General features: G+C 43.4%; 1 protein-coding gene across 1 annotated transcript in view; it reads right to left on the minus strand.

Moving 5' to 3' along the window:
- The window catches only part of LOC310858523 (junction plakoglobin-like), a 34,985-nt gene extending 23,571 nt beyond the window's left edge, over positions 1-11,414 (minus strand). The window contains exon 1 of the mRNA XM_083764674.1: positions 11,269-11,414. The gene's annotated coding sequence lies outside the window, so the exon portion shown is untranslated. The remainder of the gene's footprint in view (positions 1-11,268) is intronic.
- Positions 11,415-13,520: the final 2,106 nt, after the last annotated feature.

Below are 13,520 nucleotides of genomic sequence, written 5' to 3' on the forward strand. Positions count from 1 at the left end.
CAGGGTTATTATGGGCTGGCTAATATTGTATATAATAGAATTTGTAGTCAGACTACTACACTCCACTTTGTATCGAGGGAGACGAGGAAGAGGATGGTGTGTGACTGAGGGTCTCTGGAGGCAGAGGTCTTAACCATTCGTCCATACATTACACAGGAGTTTTCCATTTAATCATTCAGCTCAATGCTCTTAAAAAGAGTAACCTATATAACAAATGGAACAATAATAGAATTTATATACAATTTAGCTATATAATACCGGCAATAAATAGCAAATACAAAGGTCAGAATCACAGTGCCAGTATTCAATATCCCTTTTAATAAGATAAGATATTAAGATTTACTGTGCTCATAGATAGTTGTCATCACAATCTACTTTCTATGACTTTGTTCAAAGGGTCCGATCCAAGGAAAGGACTGGGGGGGAAAGACATCAGTCTTTGGGAGAGAATTCATCAATATGTTCTGTAACAGAATCCAGCTGGCAGCAATATGGACATGCCAAGAAGAACCCTGAACAGTCTCACATTGTGGAAAATGAAGAATGAAACGCTGCTGTTGTACACTTGTGCAATATACAGTTTGGAATTTTCATGACTGATGAAATATTGTGAATATTCCATCTGCCATTCGCACTAAGATAAGGGCTACATTCCCTAACCCATTCTGAACGGGCACCCATTTTGGTGTCAGCATCATGTTATGCTTTATCTATTGAAAAATAGCAGATCTACAAGCTCATATCGCGCCACCGAGTGGCGCGATACGAGCTTGTAGGTCTGCTATTTTTGAAAAATCGAAGAGCGACTGACATTTCTAGAATCTGATCTCAGGTCAGAATGGGTTCATCAGACCAGTGTGTGTCCAGTGGAAACCTTCGTATTAATCTGATCTCAGGTCAGAATGGGCTAAATTCAAGAACAAGCAATTGTGGAATTTGGCATAAAACACAACAAGAATATCTAGTAAGCTGCATTCAGGGGGCATATCAAATGAGTGATATGAAGTACAGAAAATGTTCAAGACAGTTAGGCTAGTTGTCGACCAGGTTCACATACAGTACCACCAAGGGGAAAAAAAGCAAACTTCAGCCTGTTAGAGATTACGATTACGATGCGTTTAACTGCCAGAACTCTTCTCTTGCCACAATTGTCCACTTATCCTTGTTATTGTTCTTTTCATTACCCCTCTAGGTCTAGGATCAAATGAATATTTTATGAATGCTATGACTCTGACCCATACGGTGCCTGGTGCGGTGACCTGGGAACTGAAACCAACTTTATTGTTGCGCTCAATTCAAGTCACAAAGCTAAATGACTATTTGCCAAAACATTCTAAATGTAGTGAACATAATCTCTCACCATTTCCTCCAACTGTTCATATTCATAAAATAAACAATAAATAAAGCAGTGATATACATAGCCCTAGATATGTCAATGCATTAAAAGCACTTTGAGGTGAGAGTTGAATCAGGTCAGTGGGTACAGAATAGTACTGTAGTAGAGTCTGTACAAACTAGATGTTGTTTATTCCCACTGGAGTCCCACTGTAAATCAAAAGGAAATGTGAGTTGTCTCTTAGGAGATGTGTAAGTACAGAACGAGATCAGATTACGAGGAGGGCGAGATAAAGACTGGGGGGGGGTTCAGGTCGGGGGTAGACCTTGTGAAGTTTTCAGTTTTCAAGATTTCAGTAAATCTGTATGTCTATGACACGTACATCCATCCATCTTCAACCGCTTATCCGTATTCAGGTCGCAGGGGCAACAGCTCCACCAGAGAGCGCCAGACGTCCCTTTCTACAGCAACATTAGTAACTTTATTCTGGAGGATCCCAAGGCGTTCCTGGCTGATTTTGGAAATATAATTCCTTCATCTCATCCTTGGGGGTCTCCTTCCAGTGGGGCGTGCATTGAGGGGGTACAGGCTTTAGTTCCGACATACTATTGGTCCGACATGTCATTATGTCCCTATGGAATGCACTTCCCATCACAGTCAGAACTGCAGCCTCACTCCCAATCTTCCGCCGTAGTCTGAAAACCCACCTCTTCAGACTCCACCATGGCCTGTAGCACTTGCCCTAGCCTAGCCCCTTAGACGGCACTTTATGTAGACTTAGATAGTATTTTAAACAGACTTATAGCTTGTTACGTAGACAGCACTAGAATTGCATTTTATGTAGTCATAGCACTTTATAGTACACATGTATAATATATAATATAGTATAGTATGTATAGTTTACATAGATACTCCACTGTTACGTTCTTAGTTTATACATGATTCATGATAACTACTTTATATAATATGTGATGCATGTATGCCATGCTTTTGTTATTGCTTAATGTAAGTCGCTCTGGATTAAGAGCGTCTGCTAAATGCCTAAATTGTAAATTAGACCAACAACCTACCTAAAAACCCTACCTAACCTAACCATAACCCATAACCACAAGCATGGGAGCAGCGCATGTTCGACTGCATGTCCGATTGTCCGACAGTTTTTTCCGCATGTCGGACCTTTGATGTGTCGGATCTGCATGTGCATCGGCTGCATCCACATCGAGGACCACTACCAAAACCAAATTCTTTATATGACCTCATTATAGAATGTGGGGAAAGATATACATATGAGGGATGCATATCCACAGATGTTCGAATCTCTACTCTAACCAGGGAAGTCACAATCAACATAACAGCAGTGAGTGAGTGTCCTGTCCAATTTGGTGGGTAACTGGATAAAAATAAGAGCTGTGCAGCGAGTTCAGTAAACATGCAATAATAAGTGGGAAGTCATTGACATGCCCTTTTACATGGAAGATGATTAGGCAGGATGCCCCTGCCCCAACCCTCATGTTTGGTGGAGGGTAGGAAGGGAAAGAATGATCTTAACCACTGATATAGCATGCACACACACGTGCTCATGCACGAGCGCACACACATGCGTGCGGCCGTGCGCACAAACACAGAGCTTCTGTGTCCCAGTTACTTCTGCATCTTGGGCTGGGGGAGAGCAAAGAGTAGCAGCTTTACCCTATTGACTAGCGTGACTGCGAATGGGAAGCCTGGCTCTCAAGTGTCTCTGCTGGATCCATCCACAGAGAGACAGGGCTGCAGCACATCCCTGGACAGCTCCGTTTGTTCACTGGCCAACTTGGATGGCTCCGTCTTAAAACGGCCTGCTGCATGGAAGTGGGCACTCCCCTTAACTTTTTCTATTTTATTGACAGCTAGTATGAAAGGCAGAGAGGGAAGAAGATAGCATAGGCATAGTAGAATATAGGCTCTTGCTGGATTTGGTTACAGCCTCAGAAGTGACATGTGAGCTCAGATGCTGAACTCTGAGCCAGCCCATTACACTTGATTAAGGTACTTGGATGGAGGGAAGGGGATGTTTCTCATTGACCATATATTCCCACAGTGATGCTGGCCATTTTGCTTTAAACCCCTATTCCCTCTCGCTCTCCACACCCAGATATTATCAGCCAGCTTGAGGATTCGAACCAGTGACCTACATGCTTCACTAACCTCTGGCTGTGTTGCCGCACAGAAGTTTCACTGCCTCGCATGGCTGTGCTAGTGAACGCTGAGATGAACTGATGGGTAATAAAACTTTCAAAGAGATAGGAGGCTCCTCGGGCCTGGGAGAGCGGAGCAAAATTCGAAGTCCAGAGTCTAGCAGTGACTTGAAGGTGTCATCACATGGTACAATGCAGGGCTTAAAGCCAAAAAGAATCCAAAGACTGAAAATTATTTTTTTGCAAATCTACAGTCCCCAGGACTGAGAACTTTAAGCCGTGAATATGGGAGGGGAGAGAAAGCAGTGAATATGTTCACTCTTCACTGTCTCACCAGAGTAGAGATCATAGCAAAGTTACAAGGTCAGCATATTGTAAATGGACCGCTGCTGTATTTTCCTTTGGATTAGTTCTGAAGCTTTATTGGACATTTCAGTGACAATCAAGAGGATGAAATGCAACGCACAACTCTGCTGAGGATAAGCTGCTTCAAGCCTAAAGCCATGGAATCAGAAATAGATCTGTCTAGACTACTGACAACTAGGCCTATGCATGCATCGCATCAAGCGCATCACCTCTCGTGCACACAAATACAATCTTCTCTCCTCTTCAATAAGTCGTTGGTCCTCTGCTAATAGAGTGTGTCCAACAAGTAAAACATCTTCAACACTTAGCATTCCATCTCCACCACACCCGCTCTCTCCTCCCTTCTCTCAGCCTGTCATTGGAGTGTAATTAAGAGAAGGATGATTAGGAGAAGATAGGGGGTGTACCACCACCACAGGACTCATCAGAATCCATGTGTTGAGAATGTACTGCTCCGCCCACTGCGCCCAGGCACCAAACTGACAGAACATTTTCCTTTGAGTCAGGACTTGGAATCTAGATCAAACATACACACAATTCGTTACGTAGATGTCCCAAAGCTATGTCAGCCATGTAAAAAAAATCTAATCATCAATAGTAATTACTACTGAAACGGCAGGATCCAGCATAACTTCAGGTTTCACACTGTCGTTTTGTAGTTTTGTTGTTGACCGTTTTAATATGGGAGATGACTTGAAAACAATGGGTTGGCACTCGGCACTTGGCACAGATACACACCGGCATCCTAAAAGAGTCAGTGATGGGGATATAAGAACACTACCATTAGGCCCTCTTGACATTTTAAGTAGGCGTCCTCCTTCTGTGATCCATCCCTGGGAACTGTCAGAGGTGAATAATTCATATGCAGGGCTGTAATAGGAGCACAGCAGGGCTCAGCCAGGCCAACACCAACTTAGCTAAGCTTCTTCAGCATAATTATCTGCTACTGCTCTGATGACCTGCTGCAGTTACGCTGCCCTGTGCTTTCCCAGAACAGCGCCAAGCGCCAAGCGGAGACTCCACTACGCATTCCAGTTAAGCACAAACACAGAAATGTGGCGTGTGAAGGAAGGCGAGGCGTCTATAGTGGTAACGCACCAACAGCCAATAGAATCGCATCAGGTTTTCCCCAAGCAAGGCCCTGCAGTGTCAATGTCCGGCCAAGTGGAGGCAGGCAGCATAGCTTGATAGGGCCACTTTGAGGCCAGCACACATTACACCAGTATAACTGCCTACCAAATGGTGGCAGTATTGCACTGTAATAACAGATAAATAAAGCTTTGCTATTACAGGTTAGTTACTATCCACTCCTGCCCAGTGAACGGACGGCCGCACCTGGGTGTGGCGGGCGGCAGGGTCATCCCTGTCCATCATGGTAGTAAGTGATATCAGTCATGCTTCACCCTGTCTTGCAATATATGTAAATGTACACAATATACAAAACATGTGGTAAATTTCCTTCATTTCATGGGTCTGAAAAGGAGATAGTGTTGTATTATCCATCGTCAAATTATAATGTATGTTGAGTTGATTGATACTACTGAAGACACTTTCGCAGCAATTAGCCCTTCGCTAGGGCTTAAAGCCCCAAAAAATCCCAAGACTGAAAATGATTTTTTGCAAATCTGCACTGATGCCATTAAATGACCCCTATGAAATCCTCAGGACTGAAATCAGTCCCCAGAAATGTAAGCCCCCACCCCAAAAGCGATTGTCCAGTACTATCCAAATAGTTTAGCAACCGCTGCTAAGGATGGCAAGCTTCCCAGCAAGCACGGTCAGGAACTGGACAAATTAGTGACATTTCGATTGGGGCCAGATCAAATCAAACCAAGACAAGTTAGATCTGGCCCAGAATATCACCTGATTTCAACCAACATATATTCTGCCCACTAAGAGGGGCATCCAGAGAGAGTCTGATCGAGTCATATCATATTCTGGCACAGAATAAGCTATATTATTTCAACTGGTGAATAAGATAACAGCATTGTCTGAGAATGCTGGGGATCTATGATCTTAAGCTGATGAAACGTAACTCTCAGAGAGATTATATGATGAAATCACACACCATCACCTTCCCCTTTGATTTACAACCACAGAGACCGCCATCATCCCTGACCAGAGAAACCTAATCTCCCTCCGACCTTCAGTCTCCATGTAAAACACATACGTCTCTCACACACTCACACTCACACTCTCTTACTTTGTTGGTCCCCACTTTGTTGGTCCCATGTGTGCACAAGGAGTGAGTGGAACTTAGGGCTTGTTGATAGACAAAATAAAAACATCACAATATTTTCTTACAAATACTTTAATGTCTAAAACAATATTAAGGAATATGATATTGATATTCAGAATCCCAGACGATATCTATTATAACGATATCGATGTAATATCACCCACGGGAAGTGCTCAGGTGGAAAGAGGGGATGAATGAATGAATGAGAGAAGACAAGAATGGACAAAAAGAACGAGGGAGGGCACAAATCCACTCTGAAGAGACATTCTGACTGAGTTGAGGACAGCAGTCAGCAGCAGAAGAGACATGGCATAAAACCAACCTCCCTGTGCAAAGTTTAGAAACCCGTTTCTAAACCAGGATCTCCTGGTGTGCGGCCTCTTGCGATGCTAATGTAGGACAATATCAGGGAATTAAACTGAGGGTGTCATGATGGGGGGGCCTAAAATGAAGAGGGATTATCGCCAGTGCCACCAGCACCACAGCTGGTTGCCTGTGAACCCACTTTAGTCCTAGAGACACACACACACACACACACACACACACACACAGAGCAGCATCTGTGTCAGACCACAAGTTACAACTCTATATATGAAGTTTGTCTGCCGTTCTTGTAGGTATGCGCAGAGTGCCTTAGCCTGGTGTTGCTCTAGGTGTAGGACCTGGATCAAACCAGGTGTTTTGCCCGGGGACCGCTCCTTATGTCCTGCATCACATAAATGTCATGCAGGACATTGGTTAGTGTTGAAAAGCTAAGCTAGCTACATTGAATGTTTACAAGGTTTCTGAACCGAAGAATTTATACCTCATAAGACTTCGGCACATGTCACAGACCCACTTTGGGTCCCTGGCCTGCCTCACTGTTTGATAATAATGAGAAATATTAGAATGTTCTGTATATTAAAAGTATCTATAGGCATCATGTACTGAAAACCGTAGTCATGACGCTTGCCTTAAAAAAACATTTTAACTGAAGTAGTCCTCCTGTTTGTCTGTAGCGGAGGCCCCAACCGGCAGCAGTATGCTTCTGTTCTGGCACAGTGAAGTTAACACCCTGCTTAAATTCAACCTGTGTGACACATTCACTGGAACAGCTCGCTTGTTCCAGAATGGAGCACGGTGCCAATGAACTTATTTGTTTTGGACCCCTCCTAATATGCAGTGTCAGGATCTATAAGTTACAGATGTTACTGTAACGCAATTACTTTTTGTGGTAATTGTCTCCACCAGGCCGAAGGCATGGGGAGAGAGTATGTTTTGCACTGTTTTGCACTTTGCATGGGGAGAGAGTATGTTTTGTCCGTGTGAGCGTCCGTCCTTCCGTCTGTCCGTTATCAGCTAATCTCCGCCACCGCTGGCCCGATCCATGCCAAACTTTGCACACACCCTGGATGCCAACGACGAACCTCTGCCCCAAATATTCCTCAAGGGGCCTGTTATAGCGCCACCATGAGGCCGATTTAGGCAAAACACATTTCTGTAGATTACTCGTACACATTTTATCCATACATCACACAATTCGGTATACACTATCTCCATAGTCATGTGATCAACATGGATCTGCACCATTTCCCATCTTCCATCCTGATTGGCTAAGATTGGCTTCCAAAGCTCACATGATTGATCTGTTTCGAACAAAATGCCACAAATCACAAACAGTGTGCAATTTCCGTGAAATTATACACGCACATTTCCACTCGGCCGAGGACGACATGCCACTAATGTTTTTCCCAAATCAGCCTCACGGTGGCGCTATAACAGGCCAATTCCTGTTTTTAGCTATAACTGCTTCGATCTGTATACAACTTATGTATGCGCACTCACTAGAGGCCAGGGAAAAACATTGTCCCTGCATCCCTCCACATCTGCCGGTTATAGCGCCACCATGAGGCCAATTTCTGCATAACATATTGCTTATGTTAGTCGCACAGATTTCATCCAAATGTCACGCAAATCGGTACACATTATCTCTGTAGTCATGTGATCAAGACGAGTGTTGGATTTCTCTACACTGATTGGCTAAGATTGCCTTCCAAAAAATTCAGGAGTGGCCCGTTTTGTACATAATTCTGCACATGTCCTGCTCATCCAGAATTCTATCCTCAGAGATGCTATGAGTGATCTGGCTCTGCATTTCCTCAACAAAATGAAGAAAATTGTTGCAAAAAACTAACAAAAAAAAAACATGTGTTTATATTACTCCTAAACATTTTGCCAAACATCTCACACAGTCCTATCCTCCTGGTGGAAACCTGTGCCCAGTTAATTGTGTAACTACTCTTTCCAATTGACTAACGTTACTGTTAGTGAAATTTAAATGGGCTTGTTGCGAACGCAGTGAGCCACTTACTATGAGACCCTGCTGCTCATGTCTGTGTGTCTGTCCCGCTGTGACACCACCCGCCCGCCACCAGAGGGCGCAGCTGTAGCACACACACACACACACACACAGGGCGCAGCTGTAGCACACACACACACACACACACACACACACAAGAGCTGCGTTCGCTTCCCGCGTTTGCGCGTCTTACTTGTTACTTATCTGAATATGCATTAGCCAAAAACCTCAGAGGATGAAAGATTTATTATGGTCCGACTTCTACTGTCGCCATCTGTGACTTCCCCTTCCCGTGTTGGCGTTCAGATCTGGCTGAGGGGACGATTGGCTCGTCAATTATACATTTTCTGTCCTAGTATACTACAGATGTCTGTAGTTACGAGTGTTGGGGGGGGGCACATCCCGTTAGTCTGACTACGTGGCCGGTTAAGACTTACTCACCTGCCGCTTCCCTGTGCGGTTAGGGTCTGGGGATGGGGTTCTATGGTTGGAATATTGGATAGTCGGATTTATGGGTCAGATTATTGGGACATCGGCCAAAGCTACGCACCCACGAGTTTCTGGAAAAATGTACGATGGGTTAAAACAACCTTTCGAACCAGGCTTTTTGCTGGCCAGTGCTGCATTTAACATGATACGTTCTCAACAGGAAAATTGATACATTAAAACTAACTATAACTATTTACTCTTTAAAGTAACAACAATGGCCCAAAGGCCCACACAGGGTTGGCCAGTCTGACCACTGGCCTGGTAGACAGATATTCTGGCCCTCTAACTGGCATTGTCCATCCTTAAAACTCCTTTAGCCATCTAGTGTTCACATGCTCACACTGCTGATATGCCGTCCGTCTGCTCCCACTCTACGAAGCTTGTTTCCCTTCCGGGTTAAACAGGAAGGTGGGGGCCTCCGGGAGGAGAACAACACCACTCGCATTAGCTCACAGCCTTTAGCTAGCAGTACAACCAGCTACATGTTCTCAGCGATGCGGTACAAACTCACAAATGATTTACGATCGTCGGGTGCGCACCATTGAACCTTTGGAGATACGACGCTTTGAAAATCCTGTCATAATGGAGGCGCTGGATTTAAAAATCGCATCGCTGGTGGGGAGGAGCTCCTTCTGTAAACAGACAGACGGCGTGTTCATATATGGAGTAAACGGTTGTCTACGCATATACGATATTAGATGGCACAAAAATAATTAAGGGTCCAGTGGAGGACTACAGTGAGTTTTTCTTTTCTCTTCATTATGACAGATCTGCTTAAACAAGCTTGAATGCCACACTGCCCCATGTCAAAATTGACTTTCACAGTACAATAAAGTTGTCCCTTGGGTAGTATGGGTCCAAGAATGCATGTTGTGACTTAATCACATAAGGAGGACATGTAGATGAGAACATTTGAACAGATAGGAAGAACAGATCTTCCAATAAAGTATGACATAAACGGTTCATCATCACAGATGATGAGAACTTGTCACTGTACATTCTTTAGAGTTGGCATACATTCAAGATGAAAGATAGCGTGCATGTGGATACTTAGAGGGGGGGGGGGGGTCATGGGCTTGTAAAAACACCACTATGTGTGTCATTGCTCATCGTTATTTATTATTCAGTGTCATTCATTATGGATCGTGTACAGTAAGTCAGGTTGTTAACCATAGGGTTGCTGTGGACAAACAGCAGGAGGGAGACATGGCTCATTTACTGTGACTGTCTGCAACCCATTACATTACACTTTCAACGATATGTCATGTCTCATGTGAGCTTTTCACCATTTTTGAAAACTATCATGCCATGATAAAGACATGGTCAAAACAGAGGTGCCAAGTTGAAGGAGCAAAACAGTCTCAAGAAATATGCTGTTGGGTCCTGACTCATGGTATACATACTTTTTTTGTTTTAGCTGACACACAAAGAGCAATTTAAAATCTAAGTGCATGTTGTGGGGTCAGTGCCTTGCCCCTAGTACATATTATCATCATAGTTGTGTTTTGGACTACCAAAATATTATGCTAGCTAGAGCTACAAGAAGACATACCTGCTGGCAAAACAAAATATAGCAGCTTTCTTAAAATAACAAATAACTTTGTTGTAGTAGTGGATGTTTTCCTTTGAGTGAGAGCTGGAACACGTTAAATCTGCTTTAATTTGGACTGATTATTCCCTTTTAAAATGTGCGTACGGTGCGCATTTTATGTTCCCCTGTCCATGGGGCATTGGGGCCACTCAGACAGGGCCATACGCGCACAAACGCGCACAACCCCCCCCCCCCCCCCCCCCCCCACACACACACACACACACACACACATACACACATCCTATTGACATTTAAGTAACGTCAAACTGATCGATACCCTTGTTCTGATCGAGTAGAGAGCGTTTGACACAGGCTGACGTAGCTATAGGCTACTGGCAAACTTTTCCTTGCTGCTTGGTTGGAGCACAGCACTCTGGAAGCAAAGAATGGACATTGTGCTGCTGTGACGGGCTTTAAGCCGCAGCATGCGGAAACGAATCCACAAACACACTACATACATTCACAACCAGGTAGGGTCCTTACAGTATATAACTCTACTACGGGTAGGATACGTGGTACGTTAAATGTATAGCCTATTGCAAAAGCCATGCACACACCCGACAAAACACAACGAGAAAAGCAGGCTCACGTACGACGAAAACTCTTAAAGTAGGTTATGCCTAAAAAGGAGCCAAAAAAGCGGACTGAGGAACTAGTAAATTCGTTAAGAGCAAGAATAGAAATAGCCAACTTGAAGAGCAAGATTTAAAACGTGGAAGAAGAATATAATCTTACCTGTCGAAATACAAGTGTATTTTTGGGAGTTAGTCCACGTACGAGTTGTTTTCGAAGGGACACTTTACTTTCTATCGCTGTGTGTCCGACAGTCCTGTGAACAATGAGTCTCAGCGTCACCTCAGCTCCAAACTCCGCCCCTCTCCACTACAAGCCTTTTGAAAACGACCCCACCCTGTCTACAGCTCAATAACCTTAGCACGACAGAATGTGTGCGTGGATATCAAATGAACAGTAGTAATAGTATTAGTAGTAATATTTTAATGTGACCTAACAATGCTAAAAAGCTTAATTAAATGTGTAATATTGTGTATCGCTCTTGTTCAGAATGCGACATAAGTGTTGTTGATGTTGACACACTAATTACCCTATAGTTTGTTTAACACCTGTAGGGTGTTGGGGGAGGGGGTATGGGCTAACCTAACCACACCTAGATAATTATGTCACGAAACCTGGCCAGTGAGTCATTCTGGATAGTCGGGAAGTTGCACACTCACTCACTGTCTGACGGTGGCTGATACTGTAGATTCGCTGAAACAATTGTGATGTCATAGACCAAAAATCTGACACTTATTAAGGTTTCTATTTTTGTTTAGGGAATTATAGGGGCCTCAATCTTTTCAATCATCTGACTACTAAGAGGCAGTGGAAATGGAGAGAAGGAAAGAGAGATTAGGGGGGGGGGGGGGGGAGTTTACCTATTGTCAATCCTAAAAAACTATTTGTGTGGTTTTTTTATATTATTATTTATTTATTTATAAATTATAAATAAATACTCCAATAACTTGAATCATTCATTACAGTGATTTATTGCCATACGATGCAATGTGCAGACTATAGCCAACACCAACTCGTCGTGACCCCTATGACTTGCTGCCCTCCATACCCTCCTGTCTGGCAGCAGGGTCTTGAGCTCTGCAGTGTTGTAGCCTAAGCTCCACCGTGTCTAACAGGTGGTTCACTGTTTTCCCTTGGGTTGGCTCAGGGTGCCTGACACAGTGTCCAGTTCTCCCTAGCCTGACCTCATCAAAGTGAAAATTTAAACAATCCTATCGTTTCCCAATTACCCTCCACCCACTTAAAGCTGACTTCATATCAAAGTTAAGCTAATGATTTGGACTCTTTGGAAACTGAATTTTATTTGGATTTTGAATCCAAATAAATCAGTCAATAACTTATTTTCCAAATTTACCAGAGAGAGCAGTGAAACTGCACAGCAGCATAGAACAATGTAGAGCAAACATCGCTGTCTAGCTGTCTGTCTCCATGACACACCCCATACTGTATGAGAAACCCAAATAGGTCAATGTGATTTCTGCCCCAGGGTGAGTATTGTCACCGTTCTTCTTTCCCATCTGACCACTGTGGCTGGCGGTCATCATCTATCTGTGACTGTCAGCCTGAAAGAGAGAGAGAAAGGGGCAGAGTCATGGTTATATAGGCCATTATGTTTGAGCTCTAACTGAATGCCAGGCCACTCATGGCTGTGCCCTAGGGGGACTTATTGACAAGGGAAGAGGTTTGTTGATGTTGTTGTTGTTGTTGCCGATTCATAGTCTGGATTTTCGGTGGTGAGGTGACTACCGCTCCGATGGTGAGGTGACCACCGGAGCTGTAATAACGTGGAGCAGTGGTGAGTAAAAACAGAGAGAAGGGTTTGCTCTTCACAGCAGCTCAGTGACGTCATGTTGTAGTTCGGTGGTCACCTCACCACCAAAAATATTAGAATATGAATAACGCTTTAGTAGTATCACTGTATTTTATATTCATCAGGTATACACCATATGACATAATACACTATTAAAGAGTACCTACAACAAGTCCTAAAATATTGTTGTACATCCAAAGATCCAAATATCTTGTGACATACAACTTTCCTTCACTAGCCACTCTAACGTGACCATGATTTATTATACATTTTTCAATTTTTTCTGCTCTTCTTTGCTCTATTCTGGGTCTTTAGTCCTTCACCTTTAGGACTTTAGGAGGGCAGGATAATAAGATATATTGTCTGGACAGTGGACACTGCAACACTGATTGTTCTACTTCAATACTCATGTTGAATCTATGTTGGTAACAACCAGGAACTACAGGGTATTTCTCTGATTAAACTTGTAATAAGTTATTCTGAATAAGAAGACAACCTGCAGCCATAATGCCTAAACAGAAAAGAAGAACTGTAAATATATTAAATGTTGTTCTGCCAAACATTTTTCTCTCATAATTTAGTTTTCATTCAATTTATTCCCAGT

The sequence above is a fragment of the Protomyctophum parallelum genome (assembly GCF_964188405.1).
Source record: "Protomyctophum parallelum genome assembly, chromosome: 5".
Taxonomy (NCBI): Eukaryota; Metazoa; Chordata; class Actinopteri; order Myctophiformes; family Myctophidae; genus Protomyctophum; species Protomyctophum parallelum.